This window comes from Meriones unguiculatus, chromosome X (assembly GCF_030254825.1).
Source record: "Meriones unguiculatus strain TT.TT164.6M chromosome X, Bangor_MerUng_6.1, whole genome shotgun sequence".
Lineage (NCBI taxonomy): Eukaryota > Metazoa > Chordata > Mammalia > Rodentia > Muridae > Meriones > Meriones unguiculatus.
This window is the reverse complement of record NC_083369.1, coordinates 78,444,353-78,454,269: the sequence shown is the minus strand read 5'-3', so window position 1 is coordinate 78,454,269 and position 9,917 is coordinate 78,444,353.

Sequence of the window (9,917 nt, the reverse complement as noted above, 5' to 3'; positions counted from 1 at the left end):
GAGATGGACAGATAGAGGCACATAATACAGGGGAACCCAGAAACAGCCTTAAGTGAATTCTTTGTTGGCAAGAAGATGAACTGTGGTTGGGAAGGTTTTCTTGAATACTGTCTTTCTTTTCTAGCTAATCACATACACAAATAAAATACTTGCTTAAGTACACAGTCCCAAGGGCCAATATCTCTTCAGGTCAGATTTGCTTCCAACAGACTGATTGTGGGTGTCCCCCCCTATGTTCTTCAGAAGAAAAGTTCTAGAGCTACAAATCCATCTGCAAGTCCTGCTGTGTTACTGTCAAGACTATACTTAGAAGGATTACAGGGAAAGGGCATGAAGACTTAACAAGAGAGTCAAAGCAATCATGCAAATACAGGGCATGTTGCAAGTCTGGCAATGGAAGTTGCTGGAAGTAGAAGTTCTCAGTACACTTGGACATTTGTAAGCACTAGGAGTTGTTACAACATAGGGAGTTAATATGAAAAACACTCAGGAGTTTCTGGAACCTTTTGCTCAAGAGATGGCAAGGCAAGGAACAAGACTGTTCAATTAAAGTACAATGGATTTAGAGTCAATCATAATTATAAGACTATCTGTGTAATCCTTTACATAAGGAACAAGACAAATTTACTTGACTGTTTATTTTACAGAACAGTAATAAGGATCAAAGGAGATATATTTGAACATGCCTTGTAAACTCCAAATCACTACTCAAATGTGAGCAATTACTATTATTAAATCACATACAGAGACAAACATCAGAGGTGTGTAACACTAACAATAAGAGCAAGTTGAGTAATGAGCCTCAAATTTGCACCTAAGGAATACAAAGATAGGTCAGAGTAGTAGAGGTATCATAAAGGAACAGAATCAAAAAGGCCAAGCAACTTTTCTTACAGGGAACATCTAATAGAAGCTAAGACAGGTCAAGACTTTCTCCTCTGTATAAATAGAGAAAGATTTAATAAACAGCATACATTTATAGATTAACTACTGAGGACCCCGGTGGAATGGATGACCCTCTAAGGTGTTTCCTGCCTTGTTGAGTTGACATTACCACTATGATAATCAGGGTTATAATCACTATTACAAAGAACAGAAGGAAATAGCCTGAATGGGAAAAAAATCTATAGTTCCTGGGTTCAGAGGTTTTTGAACTTGCTTGACTAGCTGTTACTTTGTTCCTCATGGAACAAAGAGGAATCAAAGACAGCTAGACAAAGAGGGACCAGGGTTACGCTACTGCACACAACGAGCATAGCTCCAGTTAGTTCTGCTTCCAAAAGGTTCTATCAACTCTCACTCATACCATCAAATTATGAATCTATCACAGCCTTCAGGATACATTTCTGTCTCAGACCCACATGCTTTACCTTATGAGGCTTTGAGGAGACCATTCATAAAGAAACCATTAACAAGGCTACAGTGATGGCTCAGTAATTAATAACATTGGCTGTTTTTCTGGAGAACCTGGATTCAGTTCCCAGAACACATATGGCAACTCTATAACTCTAGTTCCAAGAAATCTGACACCCTCATGCAGGCAAAACACCAATGCATATGAAATAAAAATAAATTATATAAAAATAAATGAACCATAACAATCCCATACCCAGTGGTCTAAACCTAGAACTTGAAGTATATTATGGACTACCACTTCTCCATCTTTAATGTTCCCTGTGCAATCAATCACTAAGACCTGACATGCTCCTCAGACCTCTAACACCTATGCTTCCTCTCAGTACATACATCTACATACATAACTCAGGCTATTACTCCCCATTATTTCAGCTTTCTAATTAGACTCAGCACTATCTATTAATCATTCTCAAACACAAATCAGATTATGTCTGCAGCTTAAGTCTCACTGTCCTTAAAGTGGTAAGACCCTCCATGATCTTGTTCTTACTACCTTCCTTTTATTAGTTACCTGACCTACTTACACCCATTGAACATCTGGTCTTGTCAAACTATGTATAGTCAATGTTTCATACATTTTCAAGATTCTGACATTTCTTCTGTTGACCTTACCATTTGGATTGCACTTCTCCCTCTTTCTGCCAAGTAAATATAGATGAAGCTTTTATGACAAGGCTTAGTCATCATTTCCTTTATCAGCCTTTTCCCACCTACTTTAAAAAGAACTCCCCATCTCTCATTTTTTATTATATTAAGTATCTTATTTTGACTTTTATCATAGTAACTATAATACATCATTCCCCATATATGCTTACTTCTTATTTTTTTTCTACTAGACTTGGCTCTTTTTAAAGACAAGAATAAAGTCTTACCTGTTTATTATTCATTTTTGTTGCTCCAATGCTTAACCCAAGACCTTACATGAAGTGTGAGGTTATCAAATGGTTATTAATTAGAAAAATAAATTTTAAAAATCACCTGGTGAAAATCTGTAATATGTGAACTAGGCTCCCGAACAGTTTATTCTCTGATCAAGGAAGATGGCACAAATTAGTACAGTACGTAAACATTCAATTGTTCCTTGTGCACAATAGATGCTGTAGAAGAGAAAAATAATTCATTTTCTTTAACTAGAGAAGAATCCAGAGTGGTGATGAGACATAAACTGGGTCTCACAGGATCCAAATGACCTGGAGTTGTTAGCACATGTCTATATGTGAGGATGTGTGTACTGGTAAAGAGTAAGAGAGTTTCAGGAAGACACTAAAGAAAATGGGAACTCAGGGACTGGCTAAGACTCCTTAGAACATTCAGAAGGATAATGTCAGCCCTTTGTTGGCACCAAATAAGCACATTTCTAGTTAATAAGGAGGCTCACTCTTTGCTTTCTGAAAACAGGGAAATTAAATTATCTGCTTTGGAAAGGTTCTCACAGGAAAGCTTGGCACACAGGCTGACTACAGAGTCACCATCCTGGCAGAAAAAAAAACCTCAAATACAGCATAACTCTGACAATGCACAGAATATGCAACAAAAACTTAAAGGGACGGGACTTGGATTTTAGCCATAATCAGTAAGTTAAAATCTCTGAAGGATGGCAGAGAGCATGATTTAACACCAAAGGAAAAGTTTCAGTAGGTCTTAAAGAGAATGTGCTATACAGAAGCAAATACTAACCGTCAAAACATTAGCAATATCATATATTCAAAAATATTCCAATATATAAGTAAAAAAAATACCTGGTAGATGGAAATGACTGATGGACTCATTTCCAGAGATTTTAAAACTGTGGTTACTTTAAAGAACTTATTTATTCCCATTCCCAACACCATGAAATCCCTATGATGCTAATATAGATGGATGAAAGCTAGAAGCTCATATAGTCTGCCTGATTTTTGTAACACTTCTGATACAAACAGATAACATTTATCAGCTGTTTTCACTGACAGAGCAGTAGCAGTAATAACACTTTTCAATTCCTATTTTAGAGACTTTGTTTTCTTTCTCAGCAAACTATATATAAAATATGCTTACATCATACCATTGACATTATAGAGAACAGTCTAGCTTTCCCACATTTTGATCCATGATGATGAAATCAGAGAGAGAATCAGGGCCTGCATTGGGATGCATTTACCTGGAGATTCAAGAACTTCTGGAAAAATACATTTAGATCAATTATAGAAATAGAGAAGTGGTAGAGGATGGCAGAGAAAAGAAAATCCATTCTGTTGTAATTAATTTTTATGAAAAAATCAAACTGCTATACCTCTGGGTCAGGATGTAAACTTGAATTTAACCCCCTACCCACAGATGTGTGGGTATATAAATATTTTTCTATTCTCTAGTGCTGGCTATTGGGTCTCATGGAGCATATAGCTCCTGGTACCACATGGATCTAGGAACAGCTAAGTTCTCTGCTTAGGTCATTTTTCTCTCCTAGCTCAAAGATGCTCTAAAACTATAAATCGCTCTGTATGTCTTATAAAATAATATTGCCATATAGGTTGCTATATATTCACATTTCAAAGGAAAATGTAACCAAGGAATAAAATTACATACAGTTCCTTATTCATAGTAATCCATGGCTTGGGATTTGATTAACCTGGTCTTAACAGACAGAGATGTAAAATAGCTTCCTACTACATTCTATTCTGTTATCTTTTGTTTATGCAAGGTTATGAGGTCAGAAAGCAGATTGCCTTACATGGAAGATAATATGAACAAACTGACCTTACTTCTGTCACTAAGGGATCTATACATTCTCAGAGAACACAGTATCAATAAATGGCTAATCACCTAGACATGAATATTTGCTCAGTTATTTCTGTTTAAAAGCACAAATCATTTGCCACTTTCCTCAGTAAAACCTCCCATACCTCCTAATGAACAATTCCAATCATTTATACCTCTTTTTAATATGCAGGAAAAAAATGCCACTGTGTTAAGTATTATCCCATAGAACTTTCTCTGAAAATGTAAATTTCCTATATCAATGGTATCCAAGAGAGTGGCCAATAAATTCATATGACCATTGAGCTCTTGAACTATTGCTAGCATGACAGAGAAACTGAAATTTTCATTGCATTTAACTTTAATTAATTTAAACTCAAAACTGCACTTAGTTATTGGTTATTTCTATGGACAGTTCCAATAGTTAACTTGTGTTTCCTAAGGGCAAAGGTTATTCTAGTGTCTCTGTGATACTCTATCCTCAGTGCCTGTATATAGCCACAGTTAATGAATACTTAATTACTTGGTTGACTTGTCAGTCTATCAACTTTTATTTAGCCCACTGTGGAAACAATATCACAAATTATTCAGTGGGATGGTTACCAGATATTCAAGCTGATAGAGAAAATAGTAAAAACAAAGTAGGAAAAGAACAAGAAGGAGCAGAGGATACTCAAAAGTTTATGTTTTTGTTTTGACAGTAGCTATCTGTATGGCCTTTGGAGTGTTGTTTAAACCTGCACACCTTTGGGATCCTCATTTATACAATTTGGACAGAAAAAAAAATGACTATCTTAGGTTATGGTGGTGAAATAAAATGAGACATCTAAAGTACTGGAGAAATAAGTGGTAACGTTGTTTGCTTATTTACTTTTGGAAGCAGAGGTTTTGCCAAATAGAAATAGTATAGCATGTACTTTATTTATACTATATTATAGTATATAATTTATAGTCACTGAATTTGGTTAAATAGACATAAATCCTAAGACTATTCTTGAGAAATCTAGTTTCTTGAGTCATTTACCAACTAAATCCAAACAGGGACTTCCTTGTATGTCATTACACAAAACCCACTTCACATGGATAACAATTTATCCAGTACTAGACAATAAATTCATGTTTACTTATATAGTGGTACACACTGCACACTAGTGTCTCCAAACTAGGTGATTACATTTACATTTGCCACTGGGATACTGTAACATTTCCTGAGCATTTGCTATGGTACTGGTTTTCTTTGCCATTGGCCATCTCTTCTTCACTAGTACACGTTCTGTAAAAGATGGCAGCAGCCTAGGCGATGATACGTATGTTGAGAAATAACCTTCATGATTTGGGAGTGATATCCAAGGTTAAGGATGCAAAACATTCTTTTTACAGCTTCTTATAATCAGGGAAAGGACTGTCACACAACTCACTAATATTTCAGTGACCATCTAGCCTTCTTGTGTCCGGGTAACGCTGACAATTATGGGGTAGGAGAGAGGTGGTAAGAACTACAATAAAATGTAAAAGTTAACATATTATTTACAAAAAATTCTTGGGCCTATACATGAAGTCCAGTCATTTTATTGGTAAAAATAAGTAAATCTCATAATAAACCATCAATTTCAGAATCAAGACAGGAAAATCCAGAGTTTGGGTCATGATAAGACCCTGCCTTAATTAAACGAGACATAGTATACCTTTTCATTTGACTTTCTACATTGCATAAGGACAGGTAACAAAGTCATATCATATTGTCCTCAGAAAACTTCAGAAACGATTTATCTCAACATTTCTGTTTTTTAGATAAGGAACTGAAACCCAGAGACAGATCTTGACCTCCTCAAGGTCACCTAAGCCACTAGTAGAACTTGGAATCCATGATTCCCTATGTAGAAGCATATATTGCTGACGGCTGAATATTCCTTATCTGGAAGAAATGAGGAAGGTGTCTTCCAAAATTTAGAGGTTTTTTTTTTTTTTTTTTTTCTCACAACTCGGGATATATGCATAAAACTTTATTGCCTGAGTTTTTATAATTTAAAAACCCAATATCCAAAACCTGAAATTCATTGCTTAAAAACTATTCTATTTTAAGGTACTATGATTTGGTAACAATTTGGGTTTCAGACTTATGACACACAATCTGCATAATGAAAATATACAGCCATAAAACCTGAATTTAAGTACTAGATTTTCTTGTTACTAGCTCAAGTCATTTTCATTTATACTCTTTGGCCCTCGTGCCCTTAATTTCTGATGTGTGATTAATAATGATTTATCAAAGGCAGTTATTTTGAAAATCAGGTAAGAAAGCATATATAAATTATTTGGCCTTGTTTTGAGCATATAGTATGAGTTTTAGTAATCTACTTTCTTCCCTGGTATAGTATTCTTTTCACTTATCTGTTTTATATTCATATATTTTCCATGGCAGTAATAGTCTTAAGAAATAAGATGGAGACAAATTTGATCACTAGAATCTCTATTAAGAATAATATTATCTTGGATTGAATGATTGTCTTGGTATGCGACTGAAGTAGAAATAAAATGAATCTTCTCAATCATTCCTCTCTCCTTCCACATCTTAGGAGTGGGAAAGAAGTTGTTTTCAAAGAGATAGGAGCTTTATTGACCTCAAAACATGGGAGAAGGTAAAAAAAAAAATAGTAAGATAGAAAGGAGATGTATTTAGGTGAGAGTAAAATGTGTCTGACATTTAAGACTGGAAGTATCCACAGAACATGGTAATATCCATAGAGCATGCTTATGTGCCTACAATATGAATGACTCTCCATATCTTCTATAATAGTTCAGTAAAATCTCTATAACTTAAAAGTACTCTGTATAATTGAATTATTGGCAGAAATCTGAATTTTAGGGACCAAAGGGGCTAAGGTCAGGGCTTTCAGCAAGCATGGAATTGGCAAAAAGTACAAGTTAATTCTAATTAGATCTTACATTTACACTCCACCTAACTTCTTTGACATAATCATCTTTATAGACTAGGTTACCAACTGATTGCTAGCACCTTAGTTGTTCTTGACCTTAGTCTAACTACACTCAAATATTCTTCGGTTTCTTGAGACTGAGTCACTCCATATTTGAGGCAAAGGTTCTACTGCAGAATCAAGGTGTTTCTTCTAACAAAGTCTTGAGAGACAAAGAACTCTAATGAACTAAGTAAGGAAATAAAGAGCAATGTCTAAATATTGCTCACTTGTTTACGGTAAGAAGCTATAATAGCTTCCTAAGTTGTTCTTTTTTGTGACTTTTTTATTTTTTATTATTACAATTTATTCATTTTGTATCCCAGCTGTTAACACCCTCCCTCATCCTCTCCAATCCCATCCTCTCCCCACTCTGCTGTTCTCCCCACAAACCCTCCCTCAGTCAACTGATAGGGAAAGTCTTCCTCCCTTTACATCTGACCTTAGACTATGAGGTCTCATCAGGACTGGTTGCACTGTCTTCCTGTGTGGTCTGGTACATCTGCACTCCCCACATAGGAAAGTGATCAAAGAGCCAGCCACTGAGTTAATGTAAGAGACAATCACTGTTCCCATTACTAGAAAATGCTCATGGAGACTAAGCTACCTATGGGCATGCATGCATGATCCTTGGTGGGGGTATCAGTCTCTGCAGAGACCCTGGACCCAGACTTTTTGTTCTCTTGGTCTGCTTGTAGAGATTCTGTCCCCTCCAGGTTTTTCTATCTCCCCCCTTTTTCATAAGATTCCCTGCACTATGCTCAAAGTTTGGCTATGAGTCTCAGCATTTGCTTTGATACCCTGCTGGGTAGAGTCTTTCAGAGGTCCTGTGTAGTAGGTTCCTGTACTGTCCCCTATTTTCTCCGCTTCTGATGTCTAAACCATTTGTGTCTGAGTGAGGATTGAGCAACTTCCCCAGGATTCTCCTTCTTGTTTAGCTTCTTTAGGAATATAGATTTTAGAATGTTTATCCTATATTATGTGACCAATTTCCAATTCTAAGTGAGTATATACCATGTGTGTCTTTCTGCTTCGGGGTTACATCACTCAGGATAGTCTCTTCTAGTCCCACCATTTGCCTGCAAATTTCATGATTTCCTTGTTTTTAATTGCTGAGTAGTATTTCACTGTGTAAATGTACCACAATTTCTGTATTCAATCTTTGATTGGGGGACATTAGGGTTGTTTCCAGATTCAGGCTATTATGGATAAAGCTTCTACAAACATGGTTGAGCAAATGTCCTTGCTCTATACTTTAGCATATTTTTGGATATATAACCTTAGCCATTCTGATGAGTATAAGGTGAAATCTCAGAGAACTTTTGATTTGCATTTCCATGATGACTAAGGATTGTGAGCATCTCTTTAGGTGTTTCTCTTCCATTCAATATTCCTTTATTGAGAATTTTTTGTTTAGCTGTGTACCCCATTTTTTAAATTGGATTACGTAATTAGTTGGTGTTTACATTTTTGAGTTCTTTATATATTTGGGTATGGGATTGGACCTCTGTCAGATATAGGGTTGGTGAAGATCCTTTCCCCATCTGTAGGCTGTTGTTTGGTTCTGTGTCCTTTGCTTTACAGAAACTTTTCAGTTTCCTGAGATCCAATTTATTGATTGTTGATCTTAGAGCCTATGCTGCCGGTGTTCTGTTGAGGAAGTTGTCTCCTATGGCAATGAGTTCTAGGCTCTTCCCCACTTTTTCGTCTAATAGGTTTAGTGTGTCTGGATTTATGTTGAGGTCTTTGATCCAGTTGGACTTTAGTTTTGTGCAGGGTGATAGGGTGATAAATACAGATCCATTTGCTTTTTTTCTACATATAAATATCCAGTTGGACTGGCAACATTTGTTGAAGATGCTGTCCTGTTTCCATTTTATGATTTTGGTTTCTTTGTCAAAAATCAAGTTATCTATAGTTGTGTGGCTTCATTTCTGGGTGTCCTATTCAATTTCATTGATCCACCATCCTGTTTCTATGCCAGTACCATGCAGTTTCTATTACTATTACTCTGTAGTACGGCTTGAGATCAGGGATGGAGATATCTCCAGAAGATCTGTTGTTGTACAGGATCATTTAAGAAATTGTGGGTTTTGTTTTCCCATATGAAGTTAAGAATTGTTCTTTCAAGTCTTTAAAGAATTGTGTTGATATTTTGATGGGAATTGCATTGAATCTATAGATTTCTTTTTGCAGGAAGACCATTTTCACCATGTTAATTCTATTGATCCATGAACATGGGAGATCTTTCCATATTCTGACATCTTCTTCAGTTTCTTTCTTCAGAAACTTAAAGTTCTTTTTTTTTCCAAATAGGTCTTTCCCCTGCTTGGTTAGAGTCACCCCAAGGTACTTTATGCTATTTGTGTCTATTGTGAAGGGTGTTGTTTCTCTAATTTCTTTCTCATCCCTTTCGTCTTTCTTATAGAGGAGGACTACTGATGTTTTTGAGTTAATTTTGTATCCTGCCACTTTGGTGAAGGTGTTTATCAGATACAGGATTTCTCTGGTAGAATTTTTGGGGTCTCTTATGTATACTCTCTTATCATCTGCATATAGTGATAAAACATGAATGGGTGTTGAGGGCATTGATGTTGATAGAGAATAGTGACAAATAAACGTTAGATCCTTTTTTGCGGAGTTGGAGGTGATAGTGTGTTTGCATGCTTGTTTTCTTTTTTTTTTTTTTTTTTTCAATGCAGTTTATTCAGGAACCTTGAACAATCCTCGGACCCTGGGGAAAGCCAGCCCACAGCTTAAATAGCCTCTGGGTAGCCAACCCAGGCGTGCCAC